The sequence below is a fragment of the Suncus etruscus genome, chromosome 13 (assembly GCF_024139225.1).
Source record: "Suncus etruscus isolate mSunEtr1 chromosome 13, mSunEtr1.pri.cur, whole genome shotgun sequence".
Classification (NCBI taxonomy): domain Eukaryota; kingdom Metazoa; phylum Chordata; class Mammalia; order Eulipotyphla; family Soricidae; genus Suncus; species Suncus etruscus.
Window position 1 is genome coordinate 15,335,171 of NC_064860.1, and position 23,757 is coordinate 15,358,927.

At 47.5% G+C, this 23,757-nt stretch overlaps 1 protein-coding gene and 1 pseudogene across 1 annotated transcript in view; both read left to right on the forward strand.

Annotated features, from left to right (window-relative positions):
* The first annotated feature begins 2,614 nt into the window (after positions 1 to 2,614).
* Positions 2,615 to 16,783, forward strand: LOC126026306 (tubulin alpha-1C chain-like; annotated as a pseudogene).
* Positions 16,784 to 17,195: 412 nt separating this feature from the next.
* Positions 17,196 to 23,757, forward strand: part of SPSB4 (splA/ryanodine receptor domain and SOCS box containing 4) — a 63,372-nt gene continuing 56,810 nt past the window's right edge. Inside the window, exon 1 of the mRNA XM_049785361.1 lies at positions 17,196 to 17,608. The gene's annotated coding sequence lies outside the window, so the exon portion shown is untranslated. The remainder of the gene's footprint in view (positions 17,609 to 23,757) is intronic.

The window sequence follows — 23,757 nt, forward strand, 5'->3', positions numbered from 1 at the left end:
AAAGGGTAAAGCACTTGCCTTGAATGCAGCAGACCTAAGTTTGATCCCAGTCACTCCACATGGATTTCTGAGCACTGCCAAGAGCAGTCCCTACGAATAGAGCCAGAAGTAAACTTAGAGCACCACAAGAAGTGGTCTAAAAGTAAAGGAAATGCAAAGGAACAGAGATGTGTTCATCCCAGAAGTCCTACTAGAGTCTTGCTTTAAATAAAAGCACACATGAAACTGCGACTGATGCCCTGTCTGCTGGGACCCTGGGATAGAGCAATGTCCCATTTGTGTCCAGCAAGGCCACAGCACCTGTTTGGGCCAGTGCCTAGGAGATCTTGTGACAAGTCACACAGCAAAGCAGAAACATTCATGCATGTCACCAGTGCCCATGACCCCCCCACTAGTTTCTCTGGTTTTAGATTGAGTCCCAAACCAAGCAAGGTGAACTGAGCCCTAGATTCTAGCAGGCCATAGGCCACCAGACTCAGGTGCTGACAATGTTTGCAAAAGCCATAGAGAGGTCGATGCTTGTGGTAAGCAAAACCCAGTCATCAAATATATGTTGAGCCTGTCCTGAGCATTTGCATATGTTCTCTCACTTAGTTCTCTCATAAATCATGCACAGAGAGTTCCAGCCAGGGTTTTCCATCATAAAGAGCAGAAATATGGCCAAAAGGAAATGAGAAAGGAAGACTCCACTCCAACTTTTGGCCAAGATAAAACTACTCAACCTGATGTGCTCTCTCATTGGAAAGAACCAGAAAGCCAGAGAGCATGAAACAGTAGTTCTTCAATAATGGGCATTGGAGAGATGGGCAACAAATAGGTTGAACTCTATGATGAATCCAGTTTACTGCCTGGGCAGGGTTTCTGGGGAAGCAGGCAATTTGAGGAAACCTCCTAGACTTGGGAGTAATAGGAACCAACTAGTCAAAGTGTAGGGCAGATGCCAGAAAGGAGAAAGTGATGAAAGCAAAGAGCAGAAAGATGTACATCTCTAGGTTTCAGATGTATTAAGCTAGTCTAGGGAGCTTTTACAGGAACCCATCCTTGGAACTCACATTGGACTAGAAACTGCCTACTTGTATCAGCCTGCATAAACATTAGGAATAAATCTCTGAGGGCCTTGCTCTGTCTTGGGAACAGTAACTAGACAGGCAAAGAAGAAAGGAGACCAAATACTCAGTAAGAGTTAAAATCAATCCATCAAAGTGCATTTCAAATGACACAGATAATGACAATGACACAATTAAAAGATGAGGACATGTTAAAAGATGTTTTAATTGCTTTTCATGTGATCCAGGTACTGAAGACATGAAAATATGCAAAGGGCGAGTGCATGTCTCTGGCACTAGAATACTAAAACCGCAGAGTCTGAAATGAAAAGATACTAAAGGAGATATATAGCAGATTAGACATGGTTGAAGGAAGGATTAATGAACATGAAGATATAAAAATAGAAACTGTTGAAAGTGAAGCACAGAGAAAACAGAAGGGAAAAAAATGAAACAGAATAACAATGAGCTTTGGGGCTTCTTACACTTTATAAACCTGGTGTTCTTGGGGCCGGGCGGTGGCGCTAGAGGTAAGGTGCCTGCCTTGCCTGCGCTAGCCTTGGACAGACCGCAGTTCAATCCCCCGGTGTCCCATATGGTCCCCCAAGCCAGGAGCGACTTCTGAGCGCATAGCCAGGAGTAACCCCTGAGCATCACCGGGTGTGGCCCAAAAACCAAAAAAAAAAAAAACAACAAAAAAAAAACCTGGTGTTCTTGAAGAAAAAGATGGAGGTAGAAAAGTATTTGAGGAAATAATAGCCCAATGGTATTACAGTATAATGGAGGCTAAACACAGAGGTTGGAAAATCTCACTGATGGGCTGGAAGAATAGTACTGCAGGTAAGGTGCTTGCCTTGCATACAGTCAACCCAGTGTGAAACCTGGCATTTTTTTGGGGGGGCGGGGTTTGGGTCACACCCAGAAGAGCTCAAGGATTACTCCTGGCTCTACGCTCAAGAATTGCTCCTGGCAGACTCAGGAGATCATATGGGATGCCGGGATTCAAACCACTGTCTTTCTGCATGCAAGGCATGCCTTACCTCTATGCTATGTCTCCGGCCCCAATACCTGGCATTTTATATGGTCTACTGAACACTCCCAGGACTGATCCCTAAGCATAAAGCCAGGAATAATTTTGAACATATCTAGGTGTTATTCCCAAACAAACCAAAAAATTGAATCTAAATACTACAAGAAATATTAAAAAAGAAAACTAGGGGCCAGAGCGGTGGCACAAGCAGGTAGGGTGTTTGCCTTGCACACGCTAACCTATGATGAACTGCATGCAGTTTGATCCCCGGCCTCTATATGGCCCCCAAGCCAGGAGCAATTTCTGAGCACATAACCAGGAGTAACCCCTGAGTGTCACCGGGAGTGGCTCAAAAACAAAAACAAAAACAGAAAGAAAACTCTACTGGGACTTTGAAATGTGATTCAGTGGTAGAATGCATCTGTCGTGTCGTAAGTCCCTGAGCTTGATCTCCAGCATTTGAGGAGGGCATAAAATAATACACTATGATCCATCATAATAAAATCTCCCATCCCACAAAACCCAACAACTCCTAATCATGCGTGAGTGCATCTTCATTCACCTTGGCCAGGCTGGTGTCCAGATTGGCAATGCCTGCTGGTTGCTCTACTGCTTAGAACTTGGCATCCAGCCTGATGGCTAGATGCTTAATGACAAGACCATCGTGAGAGGAGACGACTCCTTCAATACCTTCTTCAGTAAAATGGGAGCTGGCAAACATGTGCCGAGGGCTGTGTTTGTAAACCTGGAACCCATAATCATTGATGAATTCACAATGGCGCCTACCACCAGCTCTTCCATGCAGAACAGCTCATCACAGGCAAGGAAGATGCTGCCAATAATTATGTTCGTGGGCATTACACTATAGGCAAGGAGATCATTGATTGTGTCTTGGACCGAATTCATAAGCTAACTGACCAGTGCACAGGGCTTCAGGGCTTCTTGGTGTTCCATAGCTTTGGTGGGGGAACCGATACTGGGTTTACCTCCCTGCTGATGGAATGTCTCTCTGTTGATTATGGCAAGAAGTTCAAGCTCGGGGCCGGAGCAGTGGCGCCAGCCATAAGGCATCTGCCTTGCCCATGCTAGCCTAGGACAGGCTGCAGTTCGATTCCCCAGTGTCTCATGTGGTCCCCCAAGCCAGGAGTGATTTCTGAGCATATAGCCAGGAGTAACCCCTGAGCGTCATCAGGTGTGGCCCCAAAACAAAAACAAAATAAAGAGGTCCAAGCTCGAGTTCTCCATATACCCAGCCCCCAAGTTTCCACTGCTGTGGTTGAGCCCTACAACTCCATTCTCACCACCACACCACTCTGGAGCATTCTGATTGCGCCTTCATGGTGGACAATGAGGCCATAGTAGAAACCTTGATATTGAAAGCCTGACCTATACTCATCTGAATCGCCTTATAAGCCAGATTGTGTCCTTCATCACTGCTTCTCACCGATTTGATGAGGCCCTGAATGTCGATCTGACAGAATTCCAGACCAACCTGGTGCCCAATCCCCAAATTCATTTTCTTCTGGCCACATATGCCTGTCATCTCTGCTGAGAAAGCCTACCATAAATATCTTTCTGTTGCAGAGATCACCAATGCATGCTGTGAGCCAACCAACCAGATAGATGGTGAAGTGCAACCCTCACCATACATGGCTTGTTGCCTGTTGTACTGTGGTGATGTGGTCCCCAAAGCTGTCAATACTGCCATTACCACCATGAAGACCATGCGTAGCATTCAGTTTGTGGATTGGTACCCACTGGCTTCAAAGTTGGTATTCATTATCAGCCTCCCACTGTGGTTCCTGGTGGAGACCTGGCCAAAGTACAGCCAGCTGTGTGCTTGCTGAACAATACCACAACCATTCCCTGGGTTCATCTGAACCACAAGTTTGATCTGATGTATGCCAAGCATGCCTTTGTTCATTGGTATGTGGGTGAGAGCATGGAAGCGGGAGAGTTTTCTGAGACTCGTGAGTACATGGCTGCCCTTGAGGAGGATTATAAAGAGGTTGGAGCAGATAGTACTGATGGAGGGAAGAGGATGAAAAATATTAATCTGGGGGCCGGTGACGTGGCACTAGAGGTAAGGTGTCTGCCTTGCAAGCGCTAGCCAAGGAAAGATTGAGACCACAGTTCGATCCTCCTGTGTCCCATATGGTCCCCCCAAGCCAGGGGCAATTTCTGAGCGCTTAGCCAGGAGTAACCCCAGAGCATCAAATGGGTGTGGCCCTAAAAACAAAAACAAAAAAATAAAGAAAAATATTAATCTGTCTTCCACTTTTACATTCTTTTTTTTTTTTTTTTTTTTTTTTGGTTTTTGGGCCACATCCAGTAACGCTCAGGGGTTACTCCTGGCTATGCGCTCAGAAGTCGCTCCTGGCTTGGGGGACCATATGGGACACCGGGGGATCGAACCGCAGTCCGTCCAAGGCTAGCGCAGGCAAGGCAGGCACCTTACCTCTTGCGCCACCTCCCGGCCCCACTTTTACATTCTTGTTGTCTTGGAATTGTCTTTTGTTGTCCACTAATTCTATTTTTTTTTTGTTTTTTTATTTATTTTTTTGGGGGGGCCACACCCGTTTGACGCTCAGGGGTTACTCCTGGCTATGTGCTCAGAAATCGCCCCTGGCTTGGGGGGACCAAATGGGACGCCGGGGGATCGAACCTCGGTCCTTCCTTGGCTAGCGCTTGCAAGGCAGACACCTTACCTCCAGCGCCACCTACCCGGCCCCTGTCCACTAATTCTAACCTGTTAATAAAAGTATATTTTTAAGAGTTAAAAAATAAATAAAAATAAAAAAGTTAATAAGCTAGGGAGAGGAAAGGACTGAATTCATGTCTGTACACAAGAGCCCCAAGATTTAAACCCCAGTATCACATGTGCTCTTTGAGCATGGCTGACTATTGGTCTATAAGTCAAAATAATAGCTTGAGGGGTGGAATGATAGCACAGCAGTAGAGCATTTGCCTTGCATGTGGCTGATGCAGGGTGGACCTGGGTTCAATCCCTGGCATCCCATATGGTCCCCCAAGCCAAGAGCGATTTATGAGCACATAGCCAGGAGTAACCACTGAGCATCACTGGGTGTAGCCCAAAACCCAAAAATAAATAAATAAAAATAATAGCTTGAGGGCCGAAGAGATAGCATGGAGGTAGGGCATTTGTCTTGCATGCAGAAGGATGGTGATTCAAACCCAGGCATCCCATGTGGTCCCCCCGAGTCTACCAGGAGCAATTTCTGAGCATAGAGCCAGAAGTAACCCCTGAGTGCTGCTGGGTATGACCCAAATACAAAAAAAAAAAAAAAAAAAAAGAAAAGAAAACTTAAGAGAATGGAACCAGGTGAATATTTTACTTCTTTTTGTTTTGTTTTGAGGTCACACCAGACAGCATTCAGGGATTACTCCTGGCACTGTGCTCAGAAATAGCAACTGGCAGGCAAGGGGGGACCATATTGATGCCAGGCAAATACATAACAACTTTGCTATTGCTCCTGCTCCATTGTACTTCTCTTGATGAGAAATTATTTTAGCTAAAGATAAGGAAGCAAAGACTAGAGACAAAGTACTGGAGACATAGCACATGATTGCCTACAGCTGATTCCAGGTCAATTCTCAGCACCACATGGTCCCCAAGCATCACAGGGTACAGCTCTGAAGGCCCTCTACATCTTAGTGTGGCCCCCAAATTCCCTGGCACCACAGGGCAGAGCAGCACTAAATCCTCAGGTGCTGCTAGCTTGGTGGGCAAAGAATTAATGGGGGGGGGTCCCTGATCCCCCTGAGTACCACTTGGGAGGTTTCCCCCACAAAACAGAAAACAAAACATCTTTACATTTCTGAAAGAAAACAAAAGTCTCTCCAAATAGAAATCTGTACACAGAGAAAGTGTCTCTTTAAAAAACAGGTAAATGAGACTTTTGAAGCTAGACAAAAATGGAAAGAACTCATCAGCATTAAAATTGTACTAAAAGAAGTGGAACAAAGACACCCTTCAGGCAGAAAAATAATTATATCAGATGAAAATATGTACAAAGGAAGGAAGAGTATTCACAATGGTTTCTGTATGGGTAAATATAATGTCTTTTAAATGATCAAATTCCTTTAAAAGATAACCAACGGTTGAGAGTAAAAATAGCACAGTTTTTGTAACAGATGTATAAAGTATATGATAACAATTCACAAAAGCAAGAGGCAAATCAAGGAAATAGTCTGTGGGAAAGATCTTTTCCTGCAACATGGAGTGGCACTATAGTAATGGAAGGTAGATTGTGATGAGTTCAACCTTAAAACACTTAACACACAATACACACACACAAATGACTTCTAGACAACAAATCCACAAAGGAAAGAAATAGCACTATAAAAATAATCTCAGGCCCAGAGAGATAGCACAGCGGTGTTTGCCTTGCAAGCAGCCGATCCAGGACCAAAGGTGGTTGGTTCGAATCCCGGTGTCCCATATGGTCCCCCGTGCCTGCCAGGATCTATTTCTGAGCAGACAGCCAGGAGTAACCCCTGAGCATCGCCGGGTATGGCCCAAAAACCAAAAAAAAAAAAAAAAAAAAAAAAAAAAAAAATCTCAAAAAGGGGGGCTGAAGCTATAGCACAGCAGTTGGCCCAGTTGCACGCGGCTAACCAAGGACAGACCTGGGTTCGAACCCAAGTCCCAGATGGTCCCCCAAGCCAGGAACGATTTCTGAACACATAGCCAGGAGTAACCCCTGTGATAGGAAATCACTCCTGGTGATGCTTGGGAGATGATATGCCATGCCAGGGACTGAACCTGAGTAGACCACGTGCAAGGCAAGCATCTTAACTCCTGTACTATTTCTCTGGCCTCTAAGAATAATTTTATTAGAGATACAAAGATTAAAAGTAAAAAAGTCAGAAACCAACAGGAGGAGCAAGGAGGAGAGGGAGGAGAGAAAAAGAAAATAAACAAGAGAACACTAATTTTAAAAAGAAGTTGGGGGGGCAGAGTGATAGCTCAGTGGTAGGGCTTTTGCCTTGCACTCGGCCTACCCAGGATGAACCTGGGTTCTATTCCCAGAAGTCCCATATGGTCACCTCAGCCAGGAGCGATTTCTGAGTAACTCCTGAGCATCACTGGGTGTAGCCCAAAAACAACAAAAAAAAAAGAAGTTGGATTGAATATAGTGGAGTGGGTGGAACTATCTATATAAAACTATATATATATATATATATATATATGTGTGTGTGTGTGTGTGTGTGTAGATATATAACTATATAATACAGTACTATATATTTTAATATATAATATAGCTATGTAAATTTATTACATTATAATATACAATGCATTACATATGTTATATAGAACTATATAATATATAATATATAATGTTTATATTTATATCAGTAAACTGCAGATATAAATCCAGCCATATTAATCACATTAAAGATATAAATATGAATACTATTGTAAACATGCTACCTTAACTATAATAAATTACATGTGCATATATATATATATATATATGTATGCATATATATGTTATTGGTTTGCACCTGGTGATGTACAGGGCTTACTCTTGTCTCTGTGCTCAGAGATATTATATTTATATATAACTACTTTATTTAAGCACTGCAGTTACAAAATTGTTCATGGTTGAGTTAGTCATAGAATATACACTACCCTTCACCGGTGCACATTCCCTGTCTCCAGTGTCCCCAGTTTCCCTCCCACCACCCTCACACACCTGCTTCTGGGGCAGACATTTTACTTCTCTCTTTCTAGTTCTTTTTTTTTTTTTGATAACTGTGGTTTGCACTATTGCTAATGAAGAGATACCATGTCTAGCACTTTGTCCCCTTTTAGCACCCAGTTCTTGTCCAGCATGATCAGTTCCAACTATTATTGTCATAATAGAGTGTTCACTAATCTAACTGCATTTACCACTCTGTGTGGGCAAGCTTCCTACTGTGAACTGGTCTGTTGCAAGTCAGCCCCTGAAGAGGTTGACTGATGGAGGGATGGAGGATGAGGTCTTTCCCCTCCAGCTCGGAGCACGCGTCTGCCACCCTGTCCAGCCAACGGTTCTGAGGTGAAACAGCAGGTAAACAGCTCGCAGACAGTCAGGCTTGTGGAAATATTTGCTTTATTCGGTGGACAAGACTGAAGTCCAAAGACTCAGCTTAAGTTCCAGCAAAAAGCCTCTCGCCTTCCACAGACCCTTGTTTTTATCCCCCAGAATCAGGTATCATCCAATGGTGGGATCAGGTACCACCCAATGGTGGAAGCAGAATCAGGTACCACCCTAGGGTGGGGGCAGAATGCCAGGTCACACCGTAGGGTAGAGCACAATCACCGATCAGGGTAGGGTCAGTAACATAATAATCCCCTAAAATATTTACATACACAACACTGGTCTTCGTGGTCCTCATCTCTATTGCCTCTGGATATTATTACCATAGTATTTCTTTTCTTATATTTTACAAATGAGTGAGATTATTCTATGTCTATTCCTCTCTGTGTGACTATTTTCACTCAGCATAATAATCTTCATATTCATCCACTTATAAGTAAATTTTATGATTTCACTTTTCCTAATAGCTGCATAGTGTAGCTATGTAGATGTTTCATAATTTCTTTAGCCACTCATCTGTTCTTGGGCACTTGGGTTATTTTGAGATTCTGGCTATTGTAAGTAGTGCTGCAATGAACATAGGAATGCAGAGGGCTTTTATGCATGGTATTTTGGAGTTCCTAGGGTATATCCCTACGAGTGGTATTGTTGGGTCATATTGAAGCTCAATTTCTAAGTTGTTGTTGTTGTTGTTGTTGTTGTTTTTCAAAAACATCTATATTGTTTCCCAAAAAGTTTGGATCAGTCTACAAAATAGATTATTTTTCATTCATTTTTAAAACTAAAAAAAATTTTTGAGCCATAAGTGGATCTGCTCTCAGGGATCACTTTTGGCATACATGGTGCCAGGATTCAACCCAAGTTAATTGTGTGGAAGGCAAGTGCCTTTGTGTGTGTGTGTGTGGTTTTTGGGTCACACCTGGCAGTGCTCAGGGTTTTTTTCTGGCTCTGTGCTCAGAAATTGCTCCTGGCAGGCACGGGGGACCATATGAGACGCCAGGATTCGAACCAATGACCTTCTGCATGAAAGGTAAATGCCTTACCTCCATGCTATCTCTCTGGCCCCAGGCAAGTGCTTTTAAATGAAGTATCTTTCAGGTCCCCAAATCTGGTGTGAGGGGACCACAACAGAAATTCTCAGAGGTTATTCATGGCTCTGCATTCATATGGGATACCAGGACCCAAACCTGGATCAGCAGTGTGCAAGGCAAGTGTTTTATCCACTGTATTACTACTCCAGCACCAAAACTGAATTATTGGTCAGAGAAACTAAACAGTCATTTAATCAAGGAACACAACTGCCCACAGGGATATGTTTTCAAACAAAGCTTCATAATATTTTGAACAAAACAGACATGAAGAAGAAGCAAATTCCCAAGTATCAGAGCAGATTTTCACTTACTTTTTGTCATTGACAGAAGAGGTAGATAGGAAATTAACAACAACAAATAATTTCAATAACACAACCAACTCGACCTCATAGCTATCAAAACACCCCCACCCAATAATAATAGAATGATGATTCTTTTCTAGTGCATTCAAACATATAAATATCAACTATATTTTGAGCCATGCATAAAGTGAGTTTTAGTAAAGTTAAAGCTATTCAAGTCACACCAAGAATATTCTCTAGGGGCCGGAGAGATAACACAGTGGTTGGGTATTTGCTTTGCATACTGCCAACCCAGGATGGACCCCGGTTCAATATCCAGCATCTCATATGGTCCACCAAGCCCACCAGAAGCAATGTCTGATTTCTGAACACAGAGCCAGGAGTAACCCAGAGCGCTGCCAGGTGTGGCCCAATACCCCCCCCCCCCCAAATAAGGAATATTCTCTGGCTACAATATGATTAAATGAGAAATCAATACCAGGATGAAGTCGGGACCATCTCCAACTATTTGAAAACAAAATAACACAATTTTAAATAACCTGTGAGTCAAAGAAGAAGGCCTCTAAGTCATAAGAATTTTGAACTGGATGAAAATGAAATGCCACAAATAATAAAGATCAAGACAAAAATCAATGAACCAAAAAGCAAAAAAAGAAAAGAGAGAGAGAGAAAATAAATGAGATAAAAATAGGATCCTTGAAGCCAGAAAGATATCATGGAGGTAGGGCATTTGCCTTGCATGCAGAAGGACAGTGGTTCGAATCCTGGCATCCCATATGGTCCTCCGATCCTGCCAGTGCTATTTCTTTTTTCTTTTTTTTTTTGGGGGGGGGGGGTTACTCCTGGCTCTCAGCACTCAGGTGTTACTCCTGGCTCTACCCTCAGAAATCACTCCTGTGATTTCTCACTCCTGTAGAGATTCTACATTAAGAGGCTAATAAGGGGCTGGAGACCTACTCCAGCAGAAGGGTGTTTGCCTTGCACACAGTCAATTCGGGTTTGAACCCTATCACGCCCATATGGTCCTCAGAGCCTGCCAGCAGGCTAAACTCCGAGTTAGCCTTGAGTATTGCCAGTGTGATCGAAAAACAAACAAAAAATGGGACTGGAGAGATAGCATGGAGGTAGAGTTTTCGCCTTTCATGCAGAGGGATGGTGCTTCGAATCCCGGCATTCCATATGGTTCCCCGAGCCCGCGAGGAGAGATTTCTGAGTGTAGAGTCAGGAATAACCCCTGAGCGCTGCTGGGTGTAACCCAAAAAAACAAAAAACAAAAACAAAAACAAAACAAAAAAACAAACGAAAACGATTTAAAAAAAAAAAGAAAAGATAGTTTAGGGGCCGGAGTGGTAGCGCAAGGGGTAAGGCATCTGCCTTGCACACGCTAGCCTAGGACAGACAGAGGTTCGATCCCCTGGCATCCCATATGGTCCCCCAAGACAGGAGTAATTTCTGAGCTCATAGCCAGGAAGTAAATCCTGAGTGTAACCGGGTGTGGCCAAAAAACAAACAAACAAAAAAGATAGTTTAGGAAATTACAATAGTATCAAAGCTTAGGGCATTGATATAGAAAAAGACTATATCCCCCAAATCACCAAAGAATGCTGGACCTTCCACCAATATCAGTACATCTCCTCCTGCCAAAGTTCCCTCTCTATACTTGTGTTTTAGAGCACAATTTTTCTGGAGAGCCAGAGAAATTGAGCAAAAGGAACAGAAATGTCTTGTGTGTGAAGGTAGAAGCACAACAAGATATATAACAGGGGGTAGTGCATTTCCCTTGCATGCGGCTGACCCAGGTTTAATTCCTGGCATCCTATATGGTTTCTTTTTTTTTTTTTTTTTTTTTTTTTTTTTTTTTTTTGGTTTTTGGGCCACACCCGTTTGACGCTCAGGGGTTACTCCTGGCTATGTGCTCAGAAATCGCCCCTGGCTTGGGTGGACCATATGGGACGCCGGGGGATCGAACCGAGGTCCTTCCTTGGCTAGCGCTTGCAAGGCAGACACCTTACCTCCAGCGCCACCTACCCGGCCCCCTATATGGTTTCTTGAGCCCACCAGGAATGATCCCTGAGCACAAAGCCAGGAGAATAATCCCTGAACACCTCCGGGTGTGGCAAAACAAACAACCAAACAACCAAAACTCTAACCACAGAAATTTTTTGAGTCCCTTGCCTTTCCTCACCGCCTACCTCCCCCATGAACATGCCTCAAGGAAGAAGTGGTTTCTCCTTACAAAGTCCCAATGTACAAGACAAGCTGAAGCAAAAATGAATCCACGTAGACTGGCATCCACTATAGCAGTGAGAAAATAGCTGGGAGAGTTGAATAGAAGGGATAGAAGGAGGCAGAACGGAGAAGAGAGAAAGGATGGAATCATTACTCCATAAAAGAGCAGATTTTACATGTCAAAATTACTCTCTTCTAGGTTTGATCAAGTTCATAAAGTAGATTCCTTAACTAGTTCTGATCTAATCTAGTCAGGTTCAGATTAGTCGGTGCTGGGAGACATAGTGCTTAGCCTGAGTGAGTCCTAGATTTGTTTTTTTAGTATCACGCTAAGTCTATTGTTCACTGTAAGTTTCCCCCTTTTGGGTGGGTGGGGGTCACACACAACAGTGCTCAGGGCTCACTCCTGGCTCTGCTCAGAGATCACTTTTGGTGGACTTTGGAGTCAATGTAGGGGGCTCAGGACTGAACCTGGGTCAGCTATGTGAAAGTCAAGTGTTCTAACTGCTGTGCTATTGCTCTGGACAACTTTCACTCTTGGGGTTGTAAATTTTGTGGGCTTTGACATTGTAGCACTAATGCCTTGTATCCACGATTAGAATATTATTTAGAGTAGTTTTCCTGTGTTCTGCTGGATCATCTCCCTGTGAATCCCAAGAAACCACTCATTGGGGCCAGGAGGGATATTTGAGACACACCTAGTGGTGCTGAGGGGCGACTCCTAACTCTATGTTCAGGAATCACGCCTGTTGTTTTTTGGGTGAATTTGAATCAGCTGTTTGCAAGAAAAGTGCCCTACCCCTATTCTATATCTCCAGTCCCTGCTCATAATTTTAGTGTCAGCTTTTTTGGGGGGCGTCGCATTAGACATTGTAGGAGTATACTCTTGCCTGGTGCTTGGGGATCTCTCCTATGTTATGGCACCATATGGTGCTGAATCCACGGCACCCAGATGCAAGTATGTTTCAGTCTTTATCGGGGTCTCTTCAACCTTGTCCCATAGATGGTTTTCTTCTTGAATGGAAGTTGGGACGCTCCTGGAGGTACTCAGGGTTTACTCCCGGCTCTGTGCTCAGGACTTACTTCTTCTACTTCTTCTTCTTTTTTTTTTTTTTTTTTAATTGGTTTTTGGGTCATACCCAACAGTGCTCAGGGGTCACTCCTGGCTCTACGCTCAGAAATCACTCCTGGCAGGCTCAGGGGATCATATGAGATGCAGGAATTCGCCCTTAGGATGGGCTTGGATGGTGGAGATGGAGGCCTTTGTCCTTAGACCCCGGCCACGTGGCTTCATCCTCCATCAACCTGCGGGTCTGGGGTCCAGGAAAGCAACGGGTATTGAACTCACTCACAGGCAGGCTTCAGGAAGCATCAACTTTATTCATGCCCTATCCACCACATGTGTGGCCTATACCATAACCTTTTAAGTATTTATTCATTCTTAGCTAGTCCTGCATTTTTTTATTTTTATTTTTTTTTTTGGTTTTTGGGCCACACCCTGTGACGCTCAGGGGTTACTCCTGGCTATGCGCTCAGAAGTTGCTCCTGGCTTCTTGGGGGACCATATGGGACGCCGGGGGATCGAACCGCGGTCCGTCCTAGGCTAGCGCAGGCAAGGCAGGCACCTTACCTCCAGCGCCACCGCCCGGCCCCTAGCCCTGCATCTTAATTCCTTTCAGCCATCTTCCCTTTGACCTCCATGCTGGCAAAAGACCAAAAAGGGCCAAAAAGCGCCCTCATCCCCTCTGATCAAAACCTTATCTACCCTTTCCAAGACCCCTCCCAGGAAATGGGCGGGGTCTTGTAGGTAAGGTCAAGTTACCTAGGAAGAATAGGTGGGGGATGAGGCTTCAGGGGACCATGCCATTTCAGAGATTGAAACCAAGTCAACCACTTGCAAGATCCTTATAGGCTCAACTCTCTCTCCACCCTGTTTCCATAGTTTTGCTTCAGAAGTCTTTTATACCTTAGTGATATTCATGGAAGGCTCTTCCATATGTAGCACCAGGGATTGAACCCATGTCTGCCATGTGTAATGTAAGCTCCTTACTCACTGTTCTATTTCTCCAGCACATGCCCCTTAAATTTTTTTTTAGCTACACCTTATAGTGTTCAGGGACTGTTCTGGGCTCTGTGCTCAGGAATCACATCTGGCCGTGCTCAGGAGCTCCTTTGTGTGCTGGACACTGAGATGGGGTCAGCAAAAGTGGCTCCATGCAAGCTAAGTATCTGACCCCCTGGACTCTCTCTACAAAGATACTCTTAGTTTCAGCAATAATGACAAAATTCACACCCATGTGTAGGTTTTTGTGTGAACCTGAGTTTTCAGCTGTTCCTGGGAATACCCTGAAACGAGATTGCTGAGTCATAGGGAAAAAGAGCATTTTAATTTGATATAAAACTGCCATGCTTCCAAAGGTCCCACACCATTCATTAACTTATTTTGGATTTGCCAAGGATCAAACTCAGGGCCTCATGTGTGCATATGTGTTACCACTGACTCTACTCATTTATGACCTCATCAGTAATGAATGAAAGGTTCCCATTGCTTAACATTCTGGTCAGTCTTTGATGTTGTCACTTGTTCTGACTTTTGGCCATCATAATAGTTAAATAATACTATCTCTTTATTTTTATTTCCCGCAAGGGGTCAAACAATCTTATTTCATGGGCTGACACCCCCATCCCTGCTAGGCAGCGAAACCAAAATTCAATTCCCAAAAACACATCAGACCATTTTCAGCAGGGTAGTGTCCACTGCCTTTCTACACTAGTAGACTCACCTCTGTTCTGCATATCAACCAACAGCTACACACTGTCCACAGAGCTGCAGCTATAATCCAGCAGGTAGATCAGTAGTTTTCTATACCTGTGGGTAGGCACAGATCCATGGACAGGCGATTGAAGAACACCACACTAGGGGAACCTGATCTAGAATGTTCATAGCAGTACATAGCAGAACCAGATTGCTTCAAACTAGAATTTACCCTACTGGCCCTGTACAGGAGATAGTCAATGCTGATAATGTTTCCTTTGGGCAGACTTCTTTTAAAAAAAATAACTTTCTTTTTTTACAGACCATACCTGACAACACTAAGGGGTCATTATTGACTCTACACTCAAGAATTACTCCTGGTGATGTTTGGGGTGTAATATAAGGTGCCAGGGATCCAATGGGTCAGTTGCATATAGGAAAAATGCCCTACCTGCTGTGCTATAGCTCCGGCCCTTAGCCAAACTTTAATCAGGTCCCAGTACATCACTGGGCCAGATTTTATTTTATTTTATTTTATTTGGTTTTTGGGCCACACCTGGTAACGCTCAGGAGTTACTCCTGGCTATGCGCTCAGAAGTCACTCCTGGCTTGGGGGGCCATATGGGACGCCGGGGGATCGAACCGTGTTCCATCCTAGGCTAGCGCTGGCAAGGCAGACACCTTACCTCTAGCGCCACCACGCTGTCCCCTATTTTTGTTTGTTTTTGTTTTGGGGTCACACACAGCCGTGCTCAAGGATCAGTCCTGGTAGGACTCAGGACTATATAGGGTGCTAGGGATTGAACCACAGCCAACTACATGCAAGGCAAACGCTCTACCCGCACCAGCCTTTGACCTGACTTCTGGCTTCCCTTCTGAAATCCTGCTAAATTTGAGCCTGAATATAACTGTTCGTTTTGGGGAAAATTTTTACTATAGCTATGTAACAACCTATGACTCAGTTCCTTCTTCTTCACCCAATTTGCCTTTACCAACACCCCAGAGAAATCAAACTCGTTGACTCCTTATTCCTGAGATTTGCTCTTGGTAATATTTCATTCACTAATCCCTACCCTTCTCCTTGGTTGTAACTCTCTACAGTTTTCGATTCTCAGCAGTTGTTTGTCTTCAACTGCCAGTTCAGAGATGATGTCGGCGCACAGGTACAGAAAGGTTAACAAGCAATGGTCTGCCATCTTGGTTAGAAGTACCTCTGTGGGCCGATGTGTATGGCACAAGTGACACCAACCCACAGGTGTGAAAGATTGAAGAACACTGATGAACAGAGATAGATCTATTGCTTCCGGAGGTCATGGTCTTTGGAGGTGGACAAGCAAGGACAGAATAGTAGGATTTGCTCACTAAAGACTTGGCCAACACACCCTCAATCTCTCTTCCTAGCAAACCCTGGGTTCGTTTGCTTTTGCTGGAATTATTTCAGTAGCTTTCACCTTGCTTCCTTCTTACATCCATCCTGAAAGGCGGAGGGAGAGATCCTTTTAGAACTCAAGCTGAACTGTCCCATCGTTTCGTTTGAATGCTGCCGTGGTCACTTAAACGCCCTGTTTCAATTTCTACCCTCTGCATATGGAAGGCGACCATCCCAATGACCATCCTGTCCTCCAGCCTCCAACGCTGGTTTGGATAGCCACAGAAAGTATTACTGGAGGGTCCTTTCCTGCTAGATTTTTGGGGTTTCCATCCACGTCTTTTGCCTTATGAGCCTTGACCTGCCTGAAGAAATGGGTGCCCTATGCCTGGGCTTTGGTGACTGGCATTCCTAGGGCTGGGGTTGGGGTGGGGGGGGGGGGTCCTAAGACCAGAAGGGGCATCAGGTTCTGCAGCAGCAGGGCAGGAACGTGCCATTTCCCCAGAGGAAGAGATAGAGGCAGAGGCTGCCAGCACCCTCAGGGCCTGCGCTCTGGCCATGCATGCTCTTTCCAAAACCGGGGGCTCCCGCTGGCCCTGAACCGCGCCGGGGGGCCCCCCGGGCTGCGCCAAGCAGGTGCGGAAGGCAACCCGACTTGCCCAGAGACCAGTTGGAGCTCGCAGGGAGAGGGACGTGGAGGAGAGGGGACGCGCGGCCCTTATCTCATGCCACCAGCGTGGCTCTCGGAGCGGGGCAGCGCTCAGGCACGTGCTGGGGCGCGGATCTCTCCTCCCCCGGAGCTCCTTGCCGGCGCATTCCCTCCCGTGAATGGGGGAGGCCCCGCGCATGAATGAAGCGGAGGCAGGGCGCGCGGGGATCCCCGCGCGGCGGGGTGAATGGCGATGGCGATGGCGACGGCGCGGGGACTCGCGCAGGGGCGCGGGCGCCGGCTGGCCTCGGAAGGTGGCGGCCGAGTTGGGACGGGCCGGGCGCGGGACGGCGGGGGAAGGGGCGTTCCCGGCGGCCGCGCTTTCCGCGGCTATTGGATTAGTGGCCTTCGGGGATGAGCTCAGCGGGATCGGCTTTCAACTGCAGCCTCCCGGCCGGCCGCGAAGGCGGGGAGCGGGCGGCGGCAGCAGCATCCGAAGCTGGCCGCGGCGGCCGGCGCGCCCCGTGCACAAAGGCGGGGGCCCCGGGCGTCCCTGGGGAGGGCGATGAGCGCCCCGCAGCCCCGGCCCAGGCTCCAGCTCCAGCCGCCGCGGCGTGCGCCCTGGGCGCGGGTGGAGAGGCAGGGCGCGGCCCGTGCGCCCTGAGCTCGGGACTCGCCACCGCTCTCGGTCGGGGTGGTGCGCGGAGCTCCCCGCGGCCTGGGCGCAGAAAGCCAGCCCCCCGCCGTCGGGCCCGACCTCCGGGCGCCCTCCGTGCGCGCCGCCCGAGCGCCAACTTCCCCAAGAACGCTCCAACTCCGGGCCTCCAACTCCCGCCTCGCCAAAGAGGCGCTGCTTTTGGGGCACCCGCCTCGAGGACGCGCCCTGGTCCAGGGGTGCGAGCTTGCATCTATCTATCTGCTCGGCAGCTCGGGCGCCCCGGAGCGGGCTGTGGGCGCCGCAGACGTTTGTCCTTCCCTCCCGGAGCCCAGGACCTCTCCAAGCCCGCGGTCCTCGCTCTCCCGGAGCCTGGTGTATGGTGAGTCGCTCCGGGCGCTTGGAGAGGGGCGCGCGCCGGGCTTGGCGGACCTCGTGCGGGCCGGCGCTCACGACGCTCCGCGCTCCTGCGTGGGTTCTCGGAGATCCCTCTGCGGATCGTGGTTGGCACGCAGCTCCCGGGTGGGTGGAGGGGGCGCCGAGAGCCGGCTTTGGCTGTCAGGGGGGTTTCGGAGCCCGCGCGCTGCTCGGTTCTCTGCGTCATGGAGACCCCCTGGAAGCGCTGCCTCTCGTGCGTAACGCCCAACCTTTGCTTTGGGTCCGAGATCCGTCATGCACTGGCCTTGGCTCAGATGCCCGGCCTCGGTTTCCTCCTCCGGGGAATGGGATGAAGATGGTTTTCGTTTGGGTAGGGTAGGTAGGCTCCGCGGTGCCTGCGTTTGCTCCAAACGTTTGCAGATACTCGCCTCCAGCAGAGAGAGGCGAGCTAGCTCGATTTATTAGACGTGCCAGTCAACTTTCTCCAGCCTCTGCAGCGTCCTGATCTGCGTCAGGCGGAGGATTCTTGGGGGGTGCAGTGTGGGAGTGGGGTGCTGATTTTTGCGTGGGAGTCAAGCGTGTTCCCCCACTCCCACCCCCGCCCCTGTCGTTGCTGGTGAAGTGAAGGTTCTTGTTTTCTTTCTTTCAGTTGCCCACTGCGCTGTTCTTGGTCTCGCTTGGAGACAAAAGTTGACTATGCGGGCTGGGCAACCCCAGCCTCTTCAGCTTGGGAGAGAAGGGTGGGTGAAGTTGGGTGGAACCGAGGGACACCCGTTCTGATCCTTGGGGATGCAGACATTCAGGCCAGAGAAGAGGTGAGAGGGAAGGAAAGGACTGGTATTCCCCTGCCCAGGATGGACAAGCCTGGGTTGTGGAGCCTGCTGTCCAGGCGAGGTGAGGCGCACGGCCTTGGCTGGAGTCAGGCTTGGGTTCCAGTTTCTGCTCCTCCAGCAGCCACTGGGGTGACCTTGGATAAGTATTGCCTTTCCCCAGCTCGGGTCTTGGCCCTTTGATCTTCTGAAAGGTTTGGAGCAGAGGAATTTCTTCTCTGCCTCCATTCATCCACCAACCATCTGTCCCCCTCTCCTCCTGCAATTTAATGAAATCAGGAAAAGACGAAAAGTTTATGCCTTCTAAAAGGAGCAGGGAGGATCTACCTGCTCCGGCACTCACTGCCCGATGGTGCAGTTGGAATGAGGTCTGAGCTTCTCTCGGTTTCCCTCCAACCTAATCCTGTAGTTTTATTCGTTCACCTCCCCGCCCCCCCCCCCCATCTCCACAAATGGTCGTTTTTGAAGTGCTTCTGCATTGGGGGTTTTTGAGACGCATCAGGTTTAAGCAGGATATCAACATGCTTTACTCATGGACTTACATTCCTTAGAGATACCCCCATGTGCACATAAATGGGCAGTTCCCGGCGTTTGAACATTTGTTTTTAAAGAATTCATACCAGGAATAACACCAGTCCTAGTTCCCTTTGGCAAGTGCCCATCTCCAATTTCCTAGCCATTTACTTCAAATCACCTGCTGATTTTATAATTCTGTTTCACTTTAGAAGACTGATACAAATTGGGGGTAGAGGGTTTTTGTTGTTGTTAGTGGTTGGTTGGTTGGTTTTGTACCCTTGTACTGTTGCTCTGGCTTCTCCTTGTTTTGTTTTTTCTTTTTGAGGAGTGGTATTCAAAACTGGACAAACACCATAAACAATTTACACACCCCAAATGAAACCAAGATGTTACGGATGACAAGAGATCCTCCCTCTCTCTCCATTAGGAAAACGCAAGTGAACACCATGGTTGAATCCAAGTCCTGATGGACCAGATTTGCAAATCAAGATGAATAGCTATTTATCAGAGTCGTCTTTGTAAACTGTGAAGAGGGCTTGGGAACTAACACAGTGATCAAACATCTACCCTTCTGGACCATTTCTTCACATGCCCTCCACCACAGCGCCAACATATTAACGACTTCATTCATTTTATCACTCCTCCATTTCAGCTATTTTACTTCCCATCTGAGACTGGTCCCTCTTCTGTTGGCATAGGAACAGAGAGAGGGGTCTACTGCATCACCAAAGGTAAAACAGGCCAATTACTATGGAAAAATGGGGAAAGGGGTAATTTTAAGTACTTATTAGAAGTCACTGTCTCCAGTTATTAAACAATTAAAGCATAGGGTCTAGATGAGTGCTCAAAAGTTTGGAACATGTTTTGAACACAGGAGTCACTGTTCCGTTAGCACTGCATGGTCCCCCAGCGCTGAACTGGTGTGCCCCCCTCTCTAAATTTCACACAGTAAACACCGGGTTAGAGGGAAGCATGTTGTCTAGAGACTTGGTTCAGCTGTAGGATTCTTGCATGTGGAAATTCTAGATCCAATCTCCTGCATGGCAAAACAAACAAGCAAACACACACACATTGGCATGTTATTGTTTGCCTATCAGTGACTTCACTTAGATACCAGACCCCCCTAAAATCAACAAGGGGCTGGAAAGAACGCAGTGGGTAGGATATTTGTCTTGAGTGAGGCTGACCCTAGTTTGATCCCCAGCATTACATACTGTTTTCTGAGCCTGCCAATAGTGGTTTCGGGGCCCGGAGAGATAGCGCAGCGGCGTTTGCCTTGCAAGCAGCCAATCCAGGACCAAAGGTGGTTGGTTCGAATCCCGGTGTCCCATATGGTCCCCCGTGCCTGCCAGGGGCTATTTCTGAGCAGACAGCCAGGAGGAACCACTGAGCGCTGCCGGGTGTGATCCAAAAACTAAAAAAAAAAAAATAATAATAATAATAGTGGTTTCGGAGCACAGAAACAGGAGTAAGCTTCTGAGCACTGCCAGGTGTAGCCCATAAACTAGGGTGGGCCTTAACTATAAACACTAGATACAATAGATACATAAAACACATTGTTAATAAATCCTGAGCCCTAAAGAAGTCAACCAGTTTCTTTCTCAAGGCCAGTTTTGTATATAAACTCTGTGCTGAGCCCCTGAGAAAGTGGAATCAGCTTAATCAGCCAACTGGATACTGGGGACCTACTTGCAGAAGTTCTTCCCAGGGCAAATACATGCTTTTCCTTTCTTTTTTTTTTTTTTTTTTTTTTTTTTTGCCCCCCTATGTTGAGTGTAGAACTTAATCCGCATTTAAATTTGTATAATAGGGGGCCACACATGGCAAAATTTGCTATGTATTTTAATGATGGGACCACAGGTTTTCTGCACCATGGCTAGAACCTCGATGCAGACAGAAATACATGACTGTGCAGGCACAGGAAGACTATTGGGGCTGGGTAGTTGACTCTTCAAAGCAACAGATAGGGCAGAGACAGCTTTGGAAGTTGATGACAAGGGATCGAATGAGGACATGGCAGGCCTAGGGCTTCGGGCCCTGCCAGCACATACTAGACCCCACGTGTGCTTTCCATACCAGGACTTGTCATATATGGGGACCCTGAATTCTTTCTCCACCAGGAAGGAGTAAGGGTCTCAGCCAGCTTGTGTGACCTGCTGGCCCCTTCTGAGAGACTTGGATCCTCCCACCTGGCCTGACCTGGCTTGTCTCTTTCTAAACCACCTCATCTCCCCACTTTCTTAGTACTTTCCTCCCCTTTTTTGTCACACCTGGCAATGCCCAGGGGTCACACGAGGCTCTGTACTAAGGAATTATTCCTGATGGTGCTCAGGGGCCATATGGGATGCTGGGATTGAACCCAGGTTCATTGTATGCAAGGCAAATGCACTGCTAGCTATACTTTCACTCCAGCCCAGTTTTTTGTTTTAGTTTTGGAACCACACCTGACTTTACTCCTGGCTCTGCACTCAGGAAATTATTCCTGATGGTTTCAGGGGGTGGGGAGTAAGGGGGTGACATATGAGGTGCTGGGGAATTGAACCCAGGGTGCAAGGCAAGCACTTTAACCACTGTCCTATTACTCCAGCCCTCTCCTTTTTTTTTTTTTTTTTGTGCTACACCTGGCAGCACTCAGGGGTTATTCCTGGCTCTGTACTCAGAAATCACTCTTGGCAGGCTCAGGAACCATATGGGTTGCTGGGAATCAAACCTGGGTCGACCGTGTACAAGGCAAATGAACGTCCTACTAACTGTGCTATCACTCCTCCTCCCTTTTGTGTTTGTTTTTTTTTTTTTGGTTTTTGGGCCACACCTGGCAGTGCTCAGGGGTTACTCCTGGCTGTCTGCTCAGAAATAGCTCCTGGCAGGCACGGGGGACCATATGGGACACCGGGATTTGAACCAACCACCTTTGGTCCTGGATCGGCTGTTTGCAAGGCAAATGCCGCTGTGCTATCTCTCCAGGCCCATGTTTTTTGTTTGTTTGTTTGTTTGTTTGTTTTTTAAAGTTTAGTTGAATCAACGTGAGATACACAGTTCCAAAGCTCATGGTTGAGTTTTGGTCCTACAATTCCAACACCCATCTCTTCACCTGTGAACATTTCCCACCACCAACATCCTCCAGTTCATTCCCCCCATCCTCCCAAGACTGCCTCTATGGCAAACATTTCTCTCTCTCTTTAATTGTCATCCCGTTTCTTATGCTCCCCTTCCCTCACCTCTAAAGTCCCCCTCAGGGGCTGGAGTGAAATAGCACAGTGGTAGGGCCTTTGCCTTGCAAGCAGCCAACCCTGGATTCTCTCGGGTTTGATACCCAGCATCCCTTATGGTGCCTTGAGCCTGCCAGGAGCGATTTCTGAGCAAAGAGCCAGAAGTAACCTTGAGCACTTTCAGGTGTATCCCCCCCCCCCCCAAAAAAAAAAAGTTCTCCCCAAACACCTTAGGTTTAACAGAGCATAGGACCTTCCAGGATTCCTTGGGTTCCTATAAGGAGGGAACTCCTGGATCTAGTCCCAGGTGTCTGTCTAGGTTCACTTTAATTTCAGGCCTCCTGAGCTTGCAAATCACCAGTTAGGTCGAGGGAGAGAAGTTGCATTTAGGAGACTATGGGGCTGGGTTGGGCTTGATTGTGCTGTGAACACACAATGCAGCGTTTCTGCCTTTTATTCCTTGGCATTTTCCTAGAGGGTCCCATGCTGCTGTCCCCCACAAGGCTCCCTTCATAGAAGCCTCTGTCTTCTGGGCCCCATTGCTATAGTGACCAGGCCTGCCCGCAGTGGGGGCGTTGCTCAGCCCTCTGCCTCCTCCATGTACCTCTTAAAATGACCCACCCAGCGCAGCCCCTGCTGGCTACCTGGCTCCTGCCCAGCCCTGTGTCCTGGGGGCTCCCTCACTCCTGCGTAGGAGGATCCCCATGGAAACCTACCTGAGGGAGGGGTGCAGGACCGCCTGGATGTGATTCCTGGAGGGTAGGTGGGAGTCACTTCCACCTGGAGCCAGACAGATGGGTCTTTGTGAGCCTGGGGGAGAAATGGACTTGCCAGTGGGTGCCTGGAGCGCCAGCCTAGGAGCTGCTGGGGTTCACTCTGCACCAGCCAGCTCTCTCTGAATGAGCTGCTGTTATCTAAATGGCGCCTCCACTCACGTGCAGAAAGCCGAGGTGGACATCACTGGCAGAGCTGGACTGAGGTGAGATTAAGAGAGGAAGATGACCCCAGAGTCGTCCTCTCTGGACCATCCCACTCCCAGGGCATGCACCCATGGGGCCACTGAAAGGGTATTGTGCATTGTGTGATATCCCCATCCCTTTCACTTTGAAGGAGTTGGGCAGAGGAACCCCCCTGCCATTGTTGGTTTGTGTTTTTTTTTTCTCTCTTATTTTGGAGGGAGGGTTGCTTTTGGGACCACACCCAGCTATGTGATAAGGGATCACTCCTGACAGTGCTTGAGGGGATTATATGTGGTTCCCAGAATCAAACCGAGGTCAACTGCATGGTCAATAGCACCATCCCCTGCTTTCCCATCTCAGGTGCACCCAGCGCTGCTTCCATTGTGTCTTGTGAGAGGGAGGCAGCAAAGGGGTCACCTTGGGTGTGAGTCACAATGGGTGGAGGACATTGATTCAGGATTCTATAATGAAGGGGACCAGGGATCTCTCCAGAGGTGAAAATGAATTACCTGGATGTATGTGTAAGTGGTGGTAGTGGGGAAGCTGGGCTTCTTGCGGGGTGGCAGAACAGGGACTTGGGCGGAAGATGGTTTAGGGAGTGTTTGGGGCCAGAGTCTGAAGGCTGGGGGCAG